We start from the raw sequence: 20,748 nt of genomic DNA, 5'->3' as shown, positions 1-20,748 counted from the left end.
GTGCAAGCAAAAGAAGCAAATCCTGTCTGGCTTCCTCTCCGGCCTTTATTCACCTCCCGCTTAGTAGCTGTAAATGTGTGTGAGCCTGCAGGGCCCCATGGAATTGCCTAGGAGTAGGCTGAATCGCTGCAAGGGGTGAACAGCAGTATGGGACAGGCTCGGGCAAGGCAAGGGCCGCTCGGGTTATCGCTTCTCGGCCTTTTGGCTAAGATCAAGTGTAGTATCTGTTCTTATCAGTTTAATATCTGATACGTCCCCTATCTGGGGACCATATATTAAATGGATTTTTAGAACAGGGAGATGGAAATAGAGCTTGCTCTGTCCACTCCACGCATTGACCTGGTATTGCAGTATTTCCAGGACCGGTGCACCCTTCCCTTATGTGTTGACTAAAATCAGATTCCAAAAGTGTTTTTTCTCTTTGCCATTGTTTCTGTCTTTCTGAAGGGATCTCCCCTTTTAATCCCATTATTTCAACACCTGTTGGACAATGCATTTGTACAGTCATGTGTGATAATGAGCTCATTTATTAAATGCAATTAATGAATACATTGCCACCTCTTGTTGTGTGTGTGTGTGTGTGTGTCTTCTGTGTTTCTGTGTTTCCGGCATTTCACATTGGAACAGCTCATTCACCTTCCTTGTCTTCTCTCCGCCCTCCCTCCCTCCCTCCTAGGTAAGTTAAAGAGCTGCACCTGAGCCAGCCACTGATTGATGCAGCACCACAGTCAAATAGTGGAGTGGAGTGGAGTAGGGGAACAGCAAACAGCCATTAAAGCAGCCAGCCGCCTACCCGCCACAATGGACCTACCTGTGTACACTAGGTGGATGTGATGGAATGTACTGTCGTCCCTACATTTCAAGAAGAAGTAAGAATTGCAGTTGCAACAAACCCTTGCTTGCCTACAAAGAGAGCAGCAATTTGGATTTGTTACTATGTTACCTGGAAGAATAACAAACTGTGCAAGGATGGAGGTTGTAGGAGCAAAGAGAAGTTGTCTGTAAAGTTGGTGGATGCCTATTTTCCATTTTGCAGTCCCTTGTCTCCCTCTTGTGGCCTCCTGGAGGCAAATAAATGTGCAAAAAAAAGACAGCCTGGCGGCCGGCTGTTGCAGTGTTGCCCTCTCAGGCAACACTGAGTGACTGACTGAGCCTCACAGTCTTATATAAAGTTCAGACGGAACTTTGCACGTGTCATAGTGGAGCCCTCAGGATTCCAGAGCCAGCTTTCTGACATCATAATGGGGCCTGCCTCAGAGATAAAAGCCTGGGCCCAGGCAGTGTTGTTCAGTGCTGCTCAGCAGGCAGCACAGGACTGGATTAAAGCTGATACAAGGTGTGAAGGAACAAGGGGTGGCTGTGGGCATGCACTTGCTGCCGCTGCCAGTGTTTATCTGCATGGCAGGAGGGCATTTGGGCGTTGCCAGGAAGGCGTTTTTATGTAGATTCCTCCTCTTTCAGCACTGCATTGTGGTGCAAGCAAAAGAAGCAAATCCTGTCTGGCTTCCTCTCCGGCCTTTATTCACCTCCCGCTTAGTAGCTGTAAATGTGTGTGAGCCTGCAGGGCCCCATGGAATTGCCTAGGAGTAGGCTGAATCGCTGCAAGGGGTGAACAGCAGTATGGGACAGGCTCGGGCAAGGCAAGGGCCGCTCGGGTTATCGCTTCTCGGCCTTTTGGCTAAGATCAAGTGTAGTATCTGTTCTTATCAGTTTAATATCTGATACGTCCCCTATCTGGGGACCATATATTAAATGGATTTTTAGAACAGGGAGATGGAAATAGAGCTTGCTCTGTCCACTCCACGCATTGACCTGGTATTGCAGTATTTCCAGGACCGGTGCACCCTTCCCTTATGTGTTGACTAAAATCAGATTCCAAAAGTGTTTTTTCTCTTTGCCATTGTTTCTGTCTTTCTGAAGGGATCTCCCCTTTTAATCCCATTATTTCAACACCTGTTGGACAATGCATTTGTACAGTCATGTGTGATAATGAGCTCATTTATTAAATGCAATTAATGAATACATTGCCACCTCTTGTTGTGTGTGTGTGTGTGTGTGTCTTCTGTGTTTCTGTGTTTCCGGCATTTCACATTGGAACAGCTCATTCACCTTCCTTGTCTTCTCTCCGCCCTCCCTCCCTCCCTCCTAGGTAAGTTAAAGAGCTGCACCTGAGCCAGCCACTGATTGATGCAGCACCACAGTCAAATAGTGGAGTGGAGTGGAGTAGGGGAACAGCAAACAGCCATTAAAGCAGCCAGCCGCCTACCCGCCACAATGGACCTACCTGTGTACACTAGGTGGATGTGATGGAATGTACTGTCGTCCCTACATTTCAAGAAGAAGTAAGAATTGCAGTTGCAACAAACCCTTGCTTGCCTACAAAGAGAGCAGCAATTTGGATTTGTTACTATGTTACCTGGAAGAATAACAAACTGTGCAAGGATGGAGGTTGTAGGAGCAAAGAGAAGTTGTCTGTAAAGTTGGTGGATGCCTATTTTCCATTTTGCAGTCCCTTGTCTCCCTCTTGTGGCCTCCTGGAGGCAAATAAATGTGCAAAAAAAAGACAGCCTGGCGGCCGGCTGTTGCAGTGTTGCCCTCTCAGGCAACACTGAGTGACTGACTGAGCCTCACAGTCTTATATAAAGTTCAGACGGAACTTTGCACGTGTCATAGTGGAGCCCTCAGGATTCCAGAGCCAGCTTTCTGACATCATAATGGGGCCTGCCTCAGAGATAAAAGCCTGGGCCCAGGCAGTGTTGTTCAGTGCTGCTCAGCAGGCAGCACAGGACTGGATTAAAGCTGATACAAGGTGTGAAGGAACAAGGGGTGGCTGTGGGCATGCACTTGCTGCCGCTGCCAGTGTTTATCTGCATGGCAGGAGGGCATTTGGGCGTTGCCAGGAAGGCGTTTTTATGTAGATTCCTCCTCTTTCAGCACTGCATTGTGGTGCAAGCAAAAGAAGCAAATCCTGTCTGGCTTCCTCTCCGGCCTTTATTCACCTCCCGCTTAGTAGCTGTAAATGTGTGTGAGCCTGCAGGGCCCCATGGAATTGCCTAGGAGTAGGCTGAATCGCTGCAAGGGGTGAACAGCAGTATGGGACAGGCTCGGGCAAGGCAAGGGCCGCTCGGGTTATCGCTTCTCGGCCTTTTGGCTAAGATCAAGTGTAGTATCTGTTCTTATCAGTTTAATATCTGATACGTCCCCTATCTGGGGACCATATATTAAATGGATTTTTAGAACAGGGAGATGGAAATAGAGCTTGCTCTGTCCACTCCACGCATTGACCTGGTATTGCAGTATTTCCAGGACCGGTGCACCCTTCCCTTATGTGTTGACTAAAATCAGATTCCAAAAGTGTTTTTTCTCTTTGCCATTGTTTCTGTCTTTCTGAAGGGATCTCCCCTTTTAATCCCATTATTTCAACACCTGTTGGACAATGCATTTGTACAGTCATGTGTGATAATGAGCTCATTTATTAAATGCAATTAATGAATACATTGCCACCTCTTGTTGTGTGTGTGTGTGTGTGTGTCTTCTGTGTTTCTGTGTTTCCGGCATTTCACATTGGAACAGCTCATTCACCTTCCTTGTCTTCTCTCCGCCCTCCCTCCCTCCCTCCTAGGTAAGTTAAAGAGCTGCACCTGAGCCAGCCACTGATTGATGCAGCACCACAGTCAAATAGTGGAGTGGAGTGGAGTAGGGGAACAGCAAACAGCCATTAAAGCAGCCAGCCGCCTACCCGCCACAATGGACCTACCTGTGTACACTAGGTGGATGTGATGGAATGTACTGTCGTCCCTACATTTCAAGAAGAAGTAAGAATTGCAGTTGCAACAAACCCTTGCTTGCCTACAAAGAGAGCAGCAATTTGGATTTGTTACTATGTTACCTGGAAGAATAACAAACTGTGCAAGGATGGAGGTTGTAGGAGCAAAGAGAAGTTGTCTGTAAAGTTGGTGGATGCCTATTTTCCATTTTGCAGTCCCTTGTCTCCCTCTTGTGGCCTCCTGGAGGCAAATAAATGTGCAAAAAAAAGACAGCCTGGCGGCCGGCTGTTGCAGTGTTGCCCTCTCAGGCAACACTGAGTGACTGACTGAGCCTCACAGTCTTATATAAAGTTCAGACGGAACTTTGCACGTGTCATAGTGGAGCCCTCAGGATTCCAGAGCCAGCTTTCTGACATCATAATGGGGCCTGCCTCAGAGATAAAAGCCTGGGCCCAGGCAGTGTTGTTCAGTGCTGCTCAGCAGGCAGCACAGGACTGGATTAAAGCTGATACAAGGTGTGAAGGAACAAGGGGTGGCTGTGGGCATGCACTTGCTGCCGCTGCCAGTGTTTATCTGCATGGCAGGAGGGCATTTGGGCGTTGCCAGGAAGGCGTTTTTATGTAGATTCCTCCTCTTTCAGCACTGCATTGTGGTGCAAGCAAAAGAAGCAAATCCTGTCTGGCTTCCTCTCCGGCCTTTATTCACCTCCCGCTTAGTAGCTGTAAATGTGTGTGAGCCTGCAGGGCCCCATGGAATTGCCTAGGAGTAGGCTGAATCGCTGCAAGGGGTGAACAGCAGTATGGGACAGGCTCGGGCAAGGCAAGGGCCGCTCGGGTTATCGCTTCTCGGCCTTTTGGCTAAGATCAAGTGTAGTACCTGCTCAAGCTGAGGTTAGTAATCATCCCTGCCGGTGGTACGTGGGCCATCGTAGGGGGATGACAGAACGCCGAGGTGAGGGCAGGGAACCACAACGGTCATCGCTCTGGTGTACGCATTTGGTTTAAAGGTACCATTTGTAGGTGACCAGGCGACCGCCGGATCGAGGTCATTAGGCCGGGTAGTTTGGAAGCCCGAGTTGCTATGTGCCCCAGGGCTGGTGACCCTGGGGTGCCCTAACTCACTGGGGGTGGGATCCCACTGAGTGAAGGCACACTTGCACGCACTCTCTTTCACGCTATATGAGCACACACCTTTATTCTCCCGGCCTTCTGGCTGGGAGATGAGGAATTTTTTTATACCTGGCGGATGTCCAGGCTGTATCACAGCGCACATCCACTTATTTAATTTTGTTTTTCACTGTGTGTTTGTCACGTTTGTCACAAGGATTTTGGGATGCGGTGCCCTTTTGGGACCCTCCTGAGGTCTAGGGGGAAAATGTGTGGCCTTCTGGTTCCTTTTTCCCCTGCAACCCGGCCTCCCTTCTTCGGAGGGGAGGTGCAACTAGGATGCAGGCTCCTAGGTGGACACTGGGGTGGCAGCCCAGGTAGAAGCCTAGGAGTGTGTTTGGGTCTCCCTAAGCTTCGGCGAGGGGGGACCATCGATCCTTGATCCTCTAGGCCTATGGTTTGGAGGGTCAGGGAATGGTTATGCGGGGCCTCTCTCTTTTAAGAGAAGGGCTGCGATAGACCGCATCCTTGTGCACTTTTTGTGTGGCACCTCTGCACTTTTTATGCACTTGGGTGATAGAAAGCACGACTCGGGCTTTCAATAAAAAGAAAATCTGTTCTTATCAGTTTAATATCTGATACGTCCCCTATCTGGGGACCATATATTAAATGGATTTTTAGAACAGGGAGATGGAAATAGAGCTTGCTCTGTCCACTCCACGCATTGACCTGGTATTGCAGTATTTCCAGGACCGGTGCACCCTTCCCTTATGTGTTGACTAAAATCAGATTCCAAAAGTGTTTTTTCTCTTTGCCATTGTTTCTGTCTTTCTGAAGGGATCTCCCCTTTTAATCCCATTATTTCAACACCTGTTGGACAATGCATTTGTACAGTCATGTGTGATAATGAGCTCATTTATTAAATGCAATTAATGAATACATTGCCACCTCTTGTTGTGTGTGTGTGTGTGTGTGTCTTCTGTGTTTCTGTGTTTCCGGCATTTCACATTGGAACAGCTCATTCACCTTCCTTGTCTTCTCTCCGCCCTCCCTCCCTCCCTCCTAGGTAAGTTAAAGAGCTGCACCTGAGCCAGCCACTGATTGATGCAGCACCACAGTCAAATAGTGGAGTGGAGTGGAGTAGGGGAACAGCAAACAGCCATTAAAGCAGCCAGCCGCCTACCCGCCACAATGGACCTACCTGTGTACACTAGGTGGATGTGATGGAATGTACTGTCGTCCCTACATTTCAAGAAGAAGTAAGAATTGCAGTTGCAACAAACCCTTGCTTGCCTACAAAGAGAGCAGCAATTTGGATTTGTTACTATGTTACCTGGAAGAATAACAAACTGTGCAAGGATGGAGGTTGTAGGAGCAAAGAGAAGTTGTCTGTAAAGTTGGTGGATGCCTATTTTCCATTTTGCAGTCCCTTGTCTCCCTCTTGTGGCCTCCTGGAGGCAAATAAATGTGCAAAAAAAAGACAGCCTGGCGGCCGGCTGTTGCAGTGTTGCCCTCTCAGGCAACACTGAGTGACTGACTGAGCCTCACAGTCTTATATAAAGTTCAGACGGAACTTTGCACGTGTCATAGTGGAGCCCTCAGGATTCCAGAGCCAGCTTTCTGACATCATAATGGGGCCTGCCTCAGAGATAAAAGCCTGGGCCCAGGCAGTGTTGTTCAGTGCTGCTCAGCAGGCAGCACAGGACTGGATTAAAGCTGATACAAGGTGTGAAGGAACAAGGGGTGGCTGTGGGCATGCACTTGCTGCCGCTGCCAGTGTTTATCTGCATGGCAGGAGGGCATTTGGGCGTTGCCAGGAAGGCGTTTTTATGTAGATTCCTCCTCTTTCAGCACTGCATTGTGGTGCAAGCAAAAGAAGCAAATCCTGTCTGGCTTCCTCTCCGGCCTTTATTCACCTCCCGCTTAGTAGCTGTAAATGTGTGTGAGCCTGCAGGGCCCCATGGAATTGCCTAGGAGTAGGCTGAATCGCTGCAAGGGGTGAACAGCAGTATGGGACAGGCTCGGGCAAGGCAAGGGCCGCTCGGGTTATCGCTTCTCGGCCTTTTGGCTAAGATCAAGTGTAGTATCTGTTCTTATCAGTTTAATATCTGATACGTCCCCTATCTGGGGACCATATATTAAATGGATTTTTAGAACAGGGAGATGGAAATAGAGCTTGCTCTGTCCACTCCACGCATTGACCTGGTATTGCAGTATTTCCAGGACCGGTGCACCCTTCCCTTATGTGTTGACTAAAATCAGATTCCAAAAGTGTTTTTTCTCTTTGCCATTGTTTCTGTCTTTCTGAAGGGATCTCCCCTTTTAATCCCATTATTTCAACACCTGTTGGACAATGCATTTGTACAGTCATGTGTGATAATGAGCTCATTTATTAAATGCAATTAATGAATACATTGCCACCTCTTGTTGTGTGTGTGTGTGTGTGTGTCTTCTGTGTTTCTGTGTTTCCGGCATTTCACATTGGAACAGCTCATTCACCTTCCTTGTCTTCTCTCCGCCCTCCCTCCCTCCCTCCTAGGTAAGTTAAAGAGCTGCACCTGAGCCAGCCACTGATTGATGCAGCACCACAGTCAAATAGTGGAGTGGAGTGGAGTAGGGGAACAGCAAACAGCCATTAAAGCAGCCAGCCGCCTACCCGCCACAATGGACCTACCTGTGTACACTAGGTGGATGTGATGGAATGTACTGTCGTCCCTACATTTCAAGAAGAAGTAAGAATTGCAGTTGCAACAAACCCTTGCTTGCCTACAAAGAGAGCAGCAATTTGGATTTGTTACTATGTTACCTGGAAGAATAACAAACTGTGCAAGGATGGAGGTTGTAGGAGCAAAGAGAAGTTGTCTGTAAAGTTGGTGGATGCCTATTTTCCATTTTGCAGTCCCTTGTCTCCCTCTTGTGGCCTCCTGGAGGCAAATAAATGTGCAAAAAAAAGACAGCCTGGCGGCCGGCTGTTGCAGTGTTGCCCTCTCAGGCAACACTGAGTGACTGACTGAGCCTCACAGTCTTATATAAAGTTCAGACGGAACTTTGCACGTGTCATAGTGGAGCCCTCAGGATTCCAGAGCCAGCTTTCTGACATCATAATGGGGCCTGCCTCAGAGATAAAAGCCTGGGCCCAGGCAGTGTTGTTCAGTGCTGCTCAGCAGGCAGCACAGGACTGGATTAAAGCTGATACAAGGTGTGAAGGAACAAGGGGTGGCTGTGGGCATGCACTTGCTGCCGCTGCCAGTGTTTATCTGCATGGCAGGAGGGCATTTGGGCGTTGCCAGGAAGGCGTTTTTATGTAGATTCCTCCTCTTTCAGCACTGCATTGTGGTGCAAGCAAAAGAAGCAAATCCTGTCTGGCTTCCTCTCCGGCCTTTATTCACCTCCCGCTTAGTAGCTGTAAATGTGTGTGAGCCTGCAGGGCCCCATGGAATTGCCTAGGAGTAGGCTGAATCGCTGCAAGGGGTGAACAGCAGTATGGGACAGGCTCGGGCAAGGCAAGGGCCGCTCGGGTTATCGCTTCTCGGCCTTTTGGCTAAGATCAAGTGTAGTATCTGTTCTTATCAGTTTAATATCTGATACGTCCCCTATCTGGGGACCATATATTAAATGGATTTTTAGAACAGGGAGATGGAAATAGAGCTTGCTCTGTCCACTCCACGCATTGACCTGGTATTGCAGTATTTCCAGGACCGGTGCACCCTTCCCTTATGTGTTGACTAAAATCAGATTCCAAAAGTGTTTTTTCTCTTTGCCATTGTTTCTGTCTTTCTGAAGGGATCTCCCCTTTTAATCCCATTATTTCAACACCTGTTGGACAATGCATTTGTACAGTCATGTGTGATAATGAGCTCATTTATTAAATGCAATTAATGAATACATTGCCACCTCTTGTTGTGTGTGTGTGTGTGTGTGTCTTCTGTGTTTCTGTGTTTCCGGCATTTCACATTGGAACAGCTCATTCACCTTCCTTGTCTTCTCTCCGCCCTCCCTCCCTCCCTCCTAGGTAAGTTAAAGAGCTGCACCTGAGCCAGCCACTGATTGATGCAGCACCACAGTCAAATAGTGGAGTGGAGTGGAGTAGGGGAACAGCAAACAGCCATTAAAGCAGCCAGCCGCCTACCCGCCACAATGGACCTACCTGTGTACACTAGGTGGATGTGATGGAATGTACTGTCGTCCCTACATTTCAAGAAGAAGTAAGAATTGCAGTTGCAACAAACCCTTGCTTGCCTACAAAGAGAGCAGCAATTTGGATTTGTTACTATGTTACCTGGAAGAATAACAAACTGTGCAAGGATGGAGGTTGTAGGAGCAAAGAGAAGTTGTCTGTAAAGTTGGTGGATGCCTATTTTCCATTTTGCAGTCCCTTGTCTCCCTCTTGTGGCCTCCTGGAGGCAAATAAATGTGCAAAAAAAAGACAGCCTGGCGGCCGGCTGTTGCAGTGTTGCCCTCTCAGGCAACACTGAGTGACTGACTGAGCCTCACAGTCTTATATAAAGTTCAGACGGAACTTTGCACGTGTCATAGTGGAGCCCTCAGGATTCCAGAGCCAGCTTTCTGACATCATAATGGGGCCTGCCTCAGAGATAAAAGCCTGGGCCCAGGCAGTGTTGTTCAGTGCTGCTCAGCAGGCAGCACAGGACTGGATTAAAGCTGATACAAGGTGTGAAGGAACAAGGGGTGGCTGTGGGCATGCACTTGCTGCCGCTGCCAGTGTTTATCTGCATGGCAGGAGGGCATTTGGGCGTTGCCAGGAAGGCGTTTTTATGTAGATTCCTCCTCTTTCAGCACTGCATTGTGGTGCAAGCAAAAGAAGCAAATCCTGTCTGGCTTCCTCTCCGGCCTTTATTCACCTCCCGCTTAGTAGCTGTAAATGTGTGTGAGCCTGCAGGGCCCCATGGAATTGCCTAGGAGTAGGCTGAATCGCTGCAAGGGGTGAACAGCAGTATGGGACAGGCTCGGGCAAGGCAAGGGCCGCTCGGGTTATCGCTTCTCGGCCTTTTGGCAAGATCAGGTGTAGTATTTCTGCATCTGGTTTTGTTGGGAGGTGTCCGGGGTACCCTGCTCCTTGGCCTTGGGGGATCGTCTCTTTTCACAGAGAGACTTCACCCCCTTGCTGCTATTTGGGGAGTGGGCTTAGCCCCCGGACAACGAGTTGCGATCGCGCCTTACCCAAGAGGTCAACCGGCCTTGAGGCGTTTTTTCTAAGAGCGTTCCGAGGGCGTTTATCGGGCTTCGTAGGTGTCTGGGGTACCCTAATCCTTGGCCTTGGGGGAGGGTTCCACTTAATTGTGGAATCTGAGCCCTTGCTGCTATAAGGGACAGGCTTAGCCCCCAGGCACTGAAAATGCCATTCACATTTGGATTTGCATCCGGGGACACCCGGTTGCGCCAGTCCGTCCGCATCGAGGTGGAAGAAGGCCATCGCCAGCGGAAGAACCTTCGCTTCATTGTGGAGGTGATTCTGCTGGACTTCCTGGGGCTCAAGCGGGCGGACATCCTGTGTCTCAACGACCAGGAAAGCCGCGGTCGGTACACCGTATCCTTTACGGCCGCGGCATGTTGCGACAACATGCACAAAAGATTGTCTGATGCGGACCAGAGTGAGGAGCGGCTAAATGGACTGAACTTTTTATTCCTCTACGGGGAGGAAGAAGTCCCGCTCGTGATGTGCATGTTCAGTCCATTTGTCTCAGAGTGTGACATTGAAACCTTCCTCAGTCGTTACTGCAGGGAGGTCCGCTTCTCACATAAAATCTTGAACACCCAGAGCTTCTGGAATGGCAAAAGAAAATATTGGGTGAAGTTCCGCCAGGATCCCAATGGCATTGGAGGCTTACATCACCCACCCCAGAACTTTGCCATTGGGAAGAATCGAGGATTCCTATTTTACCCCCAGATGCCAATAGCCTGCCGGAACTGCTTGAGATATGGCCACACCAGAGAGCATTGTGACCGGCCCCATGTGGTGCAGTGTAACAGGTGTGGCCAGGTTGGACACGTAGCGGCAAAATGCAGTTCCGAGGTGTTGTGCAATCTGTGCGGCATGACTGGGCATGCTTTTAAAGATTGCCCCCGCAGAGCGAAATCTGGGCCACCCAGACCAGGGCCAGAGCGGCAGTTTGCAACATGTGCAGACGCCGCTGGTAATGCCCCAAAACGAGCATTGACGACTGAGGGGTCCAGGCCAAAGTCCTTCACAGCTCCATCGGGGGGCCCACCGATGTCAGCCTCGAGGGACGGCCATAGGGATTCCACCGGGTCCAGGCAGAGCAGGAGGAATTCTGACTCTGCTGGACATAAGTTGACCGGCACCTCTGCAAACAGGTCCTCTGCTCCGCCTGCAGTGGACCCTGTTGAGGCAGTGGTTAGCGACAGGCGTCGTGGCTCCGTAGGTTCTGCAGTAGGACCTGACGCCTGTCCCAAGAGTGTGGGCATGGAGCGGAGACACTCTGTGTCAGACGAGGGCTCCATTAAGAAAACCCTAAAATATGCTGGATTGGAGCCTCGTTTTGACCATTTCCGGTCAACGGGGGGGTCGGAGCAAAGTTCCTCCACTGCGGTTGTGGAGGGGCTTGCGATGAAGGCTCCCCGTAAGCAGGCAAAGGTTGCCAAGAGTGATGGGACCTCACAGGCCCCTGTGCAGCTGCCCAGGAAGGACATCAGCGATATCTTCAGCCAGGGGCCAGAGATGGGTGAGAGCGACTTCGAGGAGATGGATAGGAGCCATTCTGCAAAGAGACAGCGAGAGGAAGAGGAGTCCGGAGTTCGGAGGAAAGCTGCCTATCGGAGTTCGGATGAGAGCAGTGTGGGGGTTGGAGCCGCCCACGTATCTGGCTCTGACCCTACCAACATCCAAGATTTATTGACCCCTCAAAAAGGGGGTCCAGACTCGCAGCTGATCTCCGAGTACGACTCTTCTGGTTCGGATTCTGACCTCAACTAAGACTATGTTGGTTCCTATCAAAGTCGCCTCACTAAATGTGAGGTCCCTAAAGAGCCCTGTCCGCAGGACTGCTTTATTTTCATTTTTAGAGACTGTGGACTTTGACCTTTGCCTGCTTCAAGAATGTGGAATCCCTAATGACTTGGAATATCAAGATCTAAAGATGGACTGGAAACTAGGCCCCTCAGTCTGGTCTGGTGGAAATGACTGTCGCTCTGCGGGGGTTGGATTGCTCTGCCGAGGTCGTTTTATCTCCATCCAAACAGTGACTGAAATCATGCCCGGCAGAGCTATTTTAATACATTTGCTTTTTAATGGAATTTTAATTCGTGTTTTAAACGTTTATGCCCCTCCTACCAAACAGGAGAGGGCAGAACTATTAGAGATTTTACCATTGTTTTGTGTTGGGTCTACCCCCCTGCTGGTGGGTGGTGATTTTAACTGTGTGCGAGATGGAGAACACCGGCAGGGTGGGGATTTTAATCGAAAAATTGACCGTACTTCTTACCTGCTCAAGAATTTTATTGGTGATTTTAAATTGAAAGATTGCTGGAGGGAACTCTTGCCTGCGGACCCAGGCCCCACCTGGTCCAATGGAAGAGTGAGCTCCAGAATTGATTTTATTTTCACTTCTAATAGTTTTATTCCCAAAAAATGTTTGCTTTTAACAAATATTTTATCTGATCACAAGCTCCTTTCAGTGCACCTGGAGCTAGAGGGAGAGCAAAAAGCTTGTAGGGGTCCCTGGAGACTAAACACCACACTCCTGGAGGACCCCATCATTAAAGAGGAGTTTGTGCGGACCTACCAGTGTTGGCAGTCCCATAGAGCGCCCAGTCAGCCTATGCTACACTGGTGGGAGGGCATTAAACCCAAAATCAGAGCTTTTTTTATTCGAGCAGGTAAGAAGAAAGCAAAAGAGAAAAAACAATGGTTTTATGTTCTTAATAAACGTTTACATGTACTTTTCAAATTGAAGGAGATTGGTATGGATGTTGATGATGATATCTTAAATCTTAAAGCTGAAATAAAACATGCCATAGAAGAGAAAGGGAAACAAATAATTTTTAATTCACATGTAAAGCACCTCGAGGATGGCGAGAAGTGTTCCCGGTTCTTCTTCAAAAAGGTAATGGATAAACGAGATGTCATTTTAAACCTTGAAGGAGAAACCACTATGGTCGGCATTTTAAATTCTGCTTTTAATTTCTACCAATCTCTTTTTAACAAGAAAAATATTGATCCTTCCTTTTTAGAACATGTTCTTAATTCCCTTGATGCCAAGCTAGATATTTTAGACCAGGAAGTTTTATCCCGTAATATTACCTTGGAGGAACTTTTATTTGCTTTTAAAAGTTTTTCTAATGGGAAAGCTCCTGGGGAAGATGGTCTGCCCATCGAATTTTATCATGCTTTTTGGGAAATTTTAAAGAATGACATGTTTTTATTGTATAAGGAAGTTTTTATTACTGAAGAGCTGCCCCCTTCCTGGAGGAGGGGGATTGTGTCCTTAATTTTTAAAAAAGGTGAGAGGGACCAGTTAAAAAACTGGCGCCCTATTACTCTTTTAAACGTTGATTGTAAAATTTTAGCTAAACTAATAACAATCCGTTTTAAACCTTTTATTCATAAATTAATCCATCCAAACCAGGTATGTGGGGTACCTGGGAGGTCAATTACTGAGTCCCTGAATATTTTACGTGACATCATTTGGTATTTTAAAGAAAGGGGTCAAAGCCTTGCTATTTTATCCTTAGATTTCGAGAAGGCTTTTGACCGGGTCTCCCATGAATATCTTTTTATGGTTCTTAAAAAGATGGCTGTTCCTGAAATTATTTTAACACGTATTAAGCTTTTATATCGATCCTGTTTTAGCCAAATTTCTATCAACGGATTTTTAACTAAAGGTGTTCCTCTTTTATCAGGGGTGAAACAGGGGTGCCCGTTGTCTCCGCTCCTTTTTATTTGTGCCATAGAACCTCTGTTCACCCTAATAAGAGATGATAAAGTCATCAGAGGCGTGCCCATACCTGGAGGAAGGGGGAACCAGGTAAAAATCCTAGGCTATATGGATGACGCCACCGTCCTATGCCCAGACGCCGCTTCTATGAGACGGGCATTGAGGAACACCGGCTTTTTTTGTGAAGCCTCTGGTTTTAAATTAAACGTTGATAAGTGTGACTGTTTTTATACTGGTGTATGGGATTCCTCTGTGACACCAGGAGTTAACATGCAGCAGGATCAGATAAAAATTTTAGGAATTGTTTTTAATCAAGAAAACGATGGGAGACCCAATTGGGATTCAGTAATTGCCAAAATGGAAAAAAAGGTTTTAATGTGGAATTTGAGAAATCTCACCATGGAGGGAAAAGTTTTAATAATTAAATCTGTTTTATTACCCATAATGCTTTATGTAGCTATGGTTTTCCCTCCAACAATTTTATATATTAAAAAAGTGACCAGGATCTGTTTTATGTTTTTATGGGGTTCCAAAATGGAAAAACTAAAACGTGATTTTATGTACAGATGTAAGGACAATGGCGGGAGAGATGTTCCTAACCTTTTTAACTTCTTTTACATTAAATACTTTTGCTTCTGTTTTAAAATGTATAATTCTGATGGTATTTTTAGCTACTTTTTAAAGTACGCTACGGGCATGATTTTTAAACGATGGTTTCGTGTCCCTTTGAATTCTCCTGTGCTTCTGTGTCCCCCAAAACAATATGCGGTGCTCGAAAAAACTGTCAGGCTCCTAGGTCTCCAAGAATTGGAGCCTGGCATATTGGGGGACCAGAAAAAAGTGTCACTCTCCTGTAGGCGGCAGGAGGATACACTGGCAGTTTCAAATTTCTCACAGGCAAGGTCCAAGGTGGTGTGGCGGAACGTTTTCGGGAAATTTATGGCAAATGTGCACAAGGACCTTGCCTGGGCAATCGTTCACCAGTGCCTCCCTACTCGTGAATTCCAGCATAGGCGAGGACTGGTGGCGAGAGCCAAGTGCCCGAGAGACAGGTGTGGTGACGACGAGACGGTAATGCACCTGTTTTGGAACTGCCCATATGCACAGGAGGTTTGGAGGAAGGTAGGCCCATTGCTGAAATGGGCCTGCGGTCTTAAAGATCTTAAATTTGAATACGTGTTTTATGGTCTTTTTAACTGCCCAAGTTTTAAACAGCAAATGGTCTGTTGGATCATTTTAAACTGTTTTAAGAATGCCATCTGGAAGGTTAGGAACATTCTGCTTTTTAAACATGATTTTATTGACGTTAAAAATTGTGTGAAATATGCCCTAAGTGAAATGTATATTTATTATCTTAGGGACAAAAAGCAGCTAGGGGTAAAAGAAGCAACATCCATGTGGTGTTTGCAAATGTGGAATACCATAACATTGTAAATAAAAATGGTTTTATTCTTTTATGTCTTTTATGCCCTGTATAAATTTTATCCTGCTATTGTTCTGTACTTTTATTATAACATCTGTATTACTGGTCTTATTATTATTACTTTTGTATTCATTTAAATGTATGAATATTCATGTATTATGCTGTTGATTTTATCTTGTGGTTTCAATTTTAAAAAAAAGTCTGTAAAATATATTATTTTTGCCAATAAAAAACTTTGTTGAAACCTTATCTGTTCTTATCAGTTTAATATCTGATACGTCCCCTATCTGGGGACCATATATTAAATGGATTTTTAGAACAGGGAGATGGAAATAGAGCTTGCTCTGTCCACTCCACGCATTGACCTGGTATTGCAGTATTTCCAGGACCGGTGCACCCTTCCCTTATGTGTTGACTAAAATCAGATTCCAAAAGTGTTTTTTCTCTTTGCCATTGTTTCTGTCTTTCTGAAGGGATCTCCCCTTTTAATCCCATTATTTCAACACCTGTTGGACAATGCATTTGTACAGTCATGTGTGATAATGAGCTCATTTATTAAATGCAATTAATGAATACATTGCCACCTCTTGTTGTGTGTGTGTGTGTGTGTGTCTTCTGTGTTTCTGTGTTTCCGGCATTTCACATTGGAACAGCTCATTCACCTTCCTTGTCTTCTCTCCGCCCTCCCTCCCTCCCTCCTAGGTAAGTTAAAGAGCTGCACCTGAGCCAGCCACTGATTGATGCAGCACCACAGTCAAATAGTGGAGTGGAGTGGAGTAGGGGAACAGCAAACAGCCATTAAAGCAGCCAGCCGCCTACCCGCCACAATGGACCTACCTGTGTACACTAGGTGGATGTGATGGAATGTACTGTCGTCCCTACATTTCAAGAAGAAGTAAGAATTGCAGTTGCAACAAACCCTTGCTTGCCTACAAAGAGAGCAGCAATTTGGATTTGTTACTATGTTACCTGGAAGAATAACAAACTGTGCAAGGATGGAGGTTGTAGGAGCAAAGAGAAGTTGTCTGTAAAGTTGGTGGATGCCTATTTTCCATTTTGCAGTCCCTTGTCTCCCTCTTGTGGCCTCCTGGAGGCAAATAAATGTGCAAAAAAAAGACAGCCTGGCGGCCGGCTGTTGCAGTGTTGCCCTCTCAGGCAACACTGAGTGACTGACTGAGCCTCACAGTCTTATATAAAGTTCAGACGGAACTTTGCACGTGTCATAGTGGAGCCCTCAGGATTCCAGAGCCAGCTTTCTGACATCATAATGGGGCCTGCCTCAGAGATAAAAGCCTGGGCCCAGGCAGTGTTGTTCAGTGCTGCTCAGCAGGCAGCACAGGACTGGATTAAAGCTGATACAAGGTGTGAAGGAACAAGGGGTGGCTGTGGGCATGCACTTGCTGCCGCTGCCAGTGTTTATCTGCATGGCAGGAGGGCATTTGGGCGTTGCCAGGAAGGCGTTTTTATGTAGATTCCTCCTCTTTCAGCACTGCATTGTGGTGCAAGCAAAAGAAGCAAATCCTGTCTGGCTTCCTCTCCGGCCTTTATTCACCTCCCGCTTAGTAGCTGTAAATGTGTGTGAGCCTGCAGGGCCCCATGGAATTGCCTAGGAGTAGGCTGAATCGCTGCAAGGGGTGAACAGCAGTATGGGACAGGCTCGGGCAAGGCAAGGGCCGCTCGGGTTATCGCTTCTCGGCCTTTTGGCTAAGATCAAGTGTAGTATCTGTTCTTATCAGTCCTTGTAAGGATAGATAGCTCGGAGAACCACTGGGGGCTATAAACACTAGCTTAGCGATCCAAGAGCGTTCCAGACGAAGCCGGCGACGAACTGCGGAGAAGAACCACCGAAGACGAAGATCCAGAAGGGAGAAGCCGCCATCGGGGAAGAAGCTCCGGGAGATCGCTGCCGGGAAGAAGGAGAACTGCGACAGAGACCTTCGGAGAAGAGCCGCTGCTGAAGGGGATCTTTGAAGAAGCTCGGCCGCAGAAGAAGCTCGACGAGGAACCGCTGCGGAAGAAATTTCGTGGAAGAACCTCGGCCAGCAAGGAGAAGATTTGCATAGCTCCGCCCCCTTCGGGAAAGAGCTATCGAAGATCCTCCCCAAGCGACAGGAACAGCTGGAAGAAGCCATGGCCTCAACCAGCAACCCTGCCACCCAGAAGAAGAAGGCTGATGGACCAGGTGAGCCGACCCAGGCCAGGACATCTCCTCCTGAAGCCTCCTCAAGCCAACAGGCCACCAGGAAGCCGAACCAGGCTGCTCCAACCCTGGAGCCCTGGATGAAGCAGACTGTGGCCCTGAAGCTGAAGGAGGTGGACGGGAGAGTGCCGGACATGACGGAAGAAGTGTTCTGCCAGAAGATGCTCCTGGACCAGGGCTTCGCTAAGCCGGAGACCATCAGCATCCAGGCCTTCATGACCGGGATGTTCTTCGTGACCTTCGCTTCGATCAACATCTGCAGAAGGTACTGGGAGATGGTGAAAGCGGCGAGGCCTGAATCCCCTTTCTCTCGCTTTGTGGGCAACTGCCCTGTCCAAAGAGAGGAAAGGCGGGTGACGGTCTCAATGCGGAACCCACACACCCCCGGCAAAGACATCACCACGCTCCTGAAGCGGTTCTGCACAGTGGTGAGGGAACCCACCCACATCCTGAACGGACTCGGCTTCTGGACTGGCAAGTGGTCGGTAATCGTCCGACTGAACAAGGATTCGAGCGCGGAAGACGGCCTCCAGCACCTGCCCCAGTCATTCTCGCTGGGCAACTCCTACGGCCTCATCTACTACCCGGACATGCCGCAGATCTGCAGGAGATGCAGCAAGAAGGGTCATTCGGTGAAGGACTGCAAGGAGGACGCCTGCAAGAACTGCCGGGTAACAGGACACGAGACCAAAGACTGCCCGAAACGGACAATGTGCAACCTCTGCGGACAAGCAGCCCACTCCTACAAGGACTGCCCGAAGAGGGATCGATCCTGGGCAACTGTAGCGGCGAAAGCTCCGGCCAGAGGGAACCCCGCCCCAGCCAGAGCTCCAGCGGCGCAGAAGACCGGGAATAAGAAGGATGGTAAGAAGACGACAGTCCCTCCCCCCCGTCTCCCGGCCCTCCCTCGCCCTACCCTTCCCACCCTCCCTCGCCCGGCCCTCCCCACCCCCCCGTCCCCAACCCCTGTCACCCCCACTGAGGCTCTCACCTTCTCCTACCCACCCATCTCAGTGGTCCTGTCACCTGCACCTCTCCCAACCCAGCCTCCCTTCTCCCCAGCTCCAGCAGCACTAACATCTTCCCCTCCAGCTGCTGGAGTCCTCTCCCTGGAGGATTTTCCCCCTCTTGTCTCCTCAGGTGCCATCCAGAGGAAGAGAAAGGTGAGGGACAGCCCAGCTGCTGAGTCCTCAAAGCGACAAGTCGTGGAAATCTGCGAAGATTCCCTTGCGCAGCAGGAGGAAATGGAGCAGATGGTGGAGGAACTCGTGTCTGAACCTGAGGTCATCGACTTCACAACAGACATCCAGGTGGCTACAATCCTGGAACAATTTTTGTCAGAGGGCCTGCTGGATCTTTCGGACCCGCCAGGAGAGGAGGATCCGCCCGACCGGACTGGTAACTAAGGTGTATCGTTTGCACTAACCTTCTTTATTCTCCCCCATGGCTGCTAAACTTAACATCTTTAGCCTCAATGTGAGGAGTGTTAGAGATAGGACTAGATGTCAGATGGTGCTAACTTTTCTTTCCAAGCAGTCGAGTGATGTATTTATGCTGCAGGAATGTACTCTCCCCTCTTCCAGGTCATACCATCATCTGGCCAGGCAGTGGACCCATGGCCCGTCCTACTGGTCTGGTGGGGGCGACTGTAAGTCTGCAGGGGTTGCCATCCTGATTAGGGGAAGCGTATTTACTGTTGACTCTGTCCAGGAGCTCGCCTGCGGCCGCTTGTTGGTCGTAGACGGTTCCTGGGCAGGAGAGCCGATTAGGCTCATCAACGTGTACGCTCCCCCTATGAAGGCTGAGCGCCTGGAACTATTCCAGACCCTGCGGACCCAGCTCGCCACCACTAGGGCAGTGGTGATGGCCGGGGACTTCAACTGCCCCATCGAAGAGGATGGACGAAGTTCCGGCACTTCAATCAAACTGGATGTCAGTTCCAAACTGCTTATCGAGATGGTAACCGAAGCATCCTTGCAGGACGTTGTGGGCTCCATGGGGATCGGCTCTGTGAACTATTCATGGAGCCGACCCGATGGCTCACTTCGTTCTCGGATTGACTTTGTGTTCACCTCCCGGGCAGTCAAGCAGCATGGGCACTCCATGGTCCCCTGCTTCTTCTCTGACCACAGGGCCATTCTCTTCCAGGGTGCCATCGGCCACGGTTTTCCTCCCGGCCCTGGCTCCTGGAAGCTGAATTGTGCCCTGCTGGAAAGAGAGGAGGTACTGGCGGAACTTAGAGACGCCTATATTGTTTGGAGGAATGATAAAGTTTTCTTTGACAAAACCTGTGACTGGTGGGAATATGTTAAAGTTGAATTTCGTTGTTTCTTTCAGGCAAAAAGTCGTCAACAGGCGTGTGAGAGGAAGAGAGACTTCAGAGAGATGCAGCGTCAGCTGCGATCCCTGCAAGACCTCCTTCAATGCGGCTGGGACGTCAGGAAGGAGCTGGAGGAAGCCAAAAAGGGCCTGAAAAGGCACTTTGAGGAGGAATCCAAGCGAATTGTCTTTCGTTCCAAGGTGGAGAACCTGGAGAAGGGTGAGAAATGTAACTCGTTCTTTTTCAGGAAACTCCATGCCGGCCACACGCCCCTGAAGGAACTTCGAGATGAGACCGGAAACATGCATTCTGGGAAGAAGGAGGTGATGGGAGTCGTCACAGACTACTACCGAAGCCTCTACTCCCGGAAAACCACTGACCCCGAAGCCGCCGATAAATTCCTGTCAGGTATCACTAATCATCTTGATCCTGCAGGTACGGAGGCTATGGATGTACCCCTGACGGTGGAGGAACTGCTCTCTGCCGCTAAATCCTTCAGACCCGGCAGGACCCCGGGCAGTGATGGTCTCCCAGCAGAGCTCTATGTAGCGCTGGGGGACTTGATCAGTCCGGACCTGCTGGAGCTCTATGAGGAGATGGTGGTGGAGGGTAGAATGCCACCGTCCTTGAGAGAAGGCATGATCACGATCTTGTATAAGCGGAAGGGGGAGAGATGTGACCTGAAAAACTGGCGTCCCATCTCTCTCCTGAACGTGGACTACAAGATCCTCGCCAAAGTATTGGCCAACAGACTGAAGGTTGTCATCGGACAGATCATCGGATCGGACCAAACCTGCGGCATTCCTGGCCGTAGGGTGGCCGACAGTCTTGCCCTGGTGAGGGACACGGTGCATTACATGCAAAGCCGCCGTACACACGCGGCCCTGGTCAGTCTGGATCAGGAGAAGGCTTTTGACCGGGTCTCTCACGAATTCATGGGTAAGGCTCTGCGTAGGCTGCGGCTTGGCAGGTTGTTCTGTTTGTATGTTAACCTGATGTATTGCGACATTTACAGCT

The 20,748-nt window shown here is 48.9% G+C and overlaps 6 non-coding genes and 3 pseudogenes across 6 annotated transcripts; all 9 read left to right on the top strand.

Annotated features, from left to right (window-relative positions):
- Positions 1-185: 185 nt before the first annotated feature.
- Positions 186-376, top strand: LOC142711591 (U2 spliceosomal RNA). The gene has a single exon (XR_012869974.1). It is a non-coding gene; the product is annotated as a U2 spliceosomal RNA (small nuclear RNA).
- A 1,282-nt stretch (positions 377-1,658) lies between these two features.
- On the top strand, positions 1,659-1,849 carry LOC142711590 (U2 spliceosomal RNA). The gene has a single exon (XR_012869973.1). It is a non-coding gene; the product is annotated as a U2 spliceosomal RNA (small nuclear RNA).
- Positions 1,850-3,131: 1,282 nt separating this feature from the next.
- LOC142711589 (U2 spliceosomal RNA) lies at positions 3,132-3,322 on the top strand. The gene has a single exon (XR_012869972.1). It is a non-coding gene; the product is annotated as a U2 spliceosomal RNA (small nuclear RNA).
- Positions 3,323-4,604: 1,282 nt separating this feature from the next.
- Positions 4,605-4,674, top strand: LOC142711622 (U2 spliceosomal RNA; annotated as a pseudogene).
- Positions 4,675-5,464: 790 nt separating this feature from the next.
- Positions 5,465-5,639, top strand: LOC142711604 (U2 spliceosomal RNA; annotated as a pseudogene).
- Positions 5,640-6,921: 1,282 nt separating this feature from the next.
- Positions 6,922-7,112, top strand: LOC142711588 (U2 spliceosomal RNA). Its single transcript, XR_012869971.1, has one exon. It is a non-coding gene; the product is annotated as a U2 spliceosomal RNA (small nuclear RNA).
- A 1,282-nt stretch (positions 7,113-8,394) lies between these two features.
- On the top strand, positions 8,395-8,585 carry LOC142711587 (U2 spliceosomal RNA). Its single transcript, XR_012869970.1, has one exon. It is a non-coding gene; the product is annotated as a U2 spliceosomal RNA (small nuclear RNA).
- A 6,836-nt stretch (positions 8,586-15,421) lies between these two features.
- Positions 15,422-15,613, top strand: LOC142711601 (U2 spliceosomal RNA). Its single transcript, XR_012869981.1, has one exon. It is a non-coding gene; the product is annotated as a U2 spliceosomal RNA (small nuclear RNA).
- Positions 15,614-16,895: 1,282 nt separating this feature from the next.
- On the top strand, positions 16,896-16,997 carry LOC142711614 (U2 spliceosomal RNA; annotated as a pseudogene).
- The last annotated feature ends 3,751 nt before the right edge of the window (positions 16,998-20,748 follow it).

Source organism: Rhinoderma darwinii, unplaced genomic scaffold (genome assembly GCF_050947455.1).
Source record: "Rhinoderma darwinii isolate aRhiDar2 unplaced genomic scaffold, aRhiDar2.hap1 Scaffold_4304, whole genome shotgun sequence".
Classification (NCBI taxonomy): Eukaryota; Metazoa; Chordata; class Amphibia; order Anura; family Rhinodermatidae; genus Rhinoderma; species Rhinoderma darwinii.
Note: the sequence above shows the minus strand (reverse complement) of the source record. Positions and strands in the feature narration are given on the sequence as shown.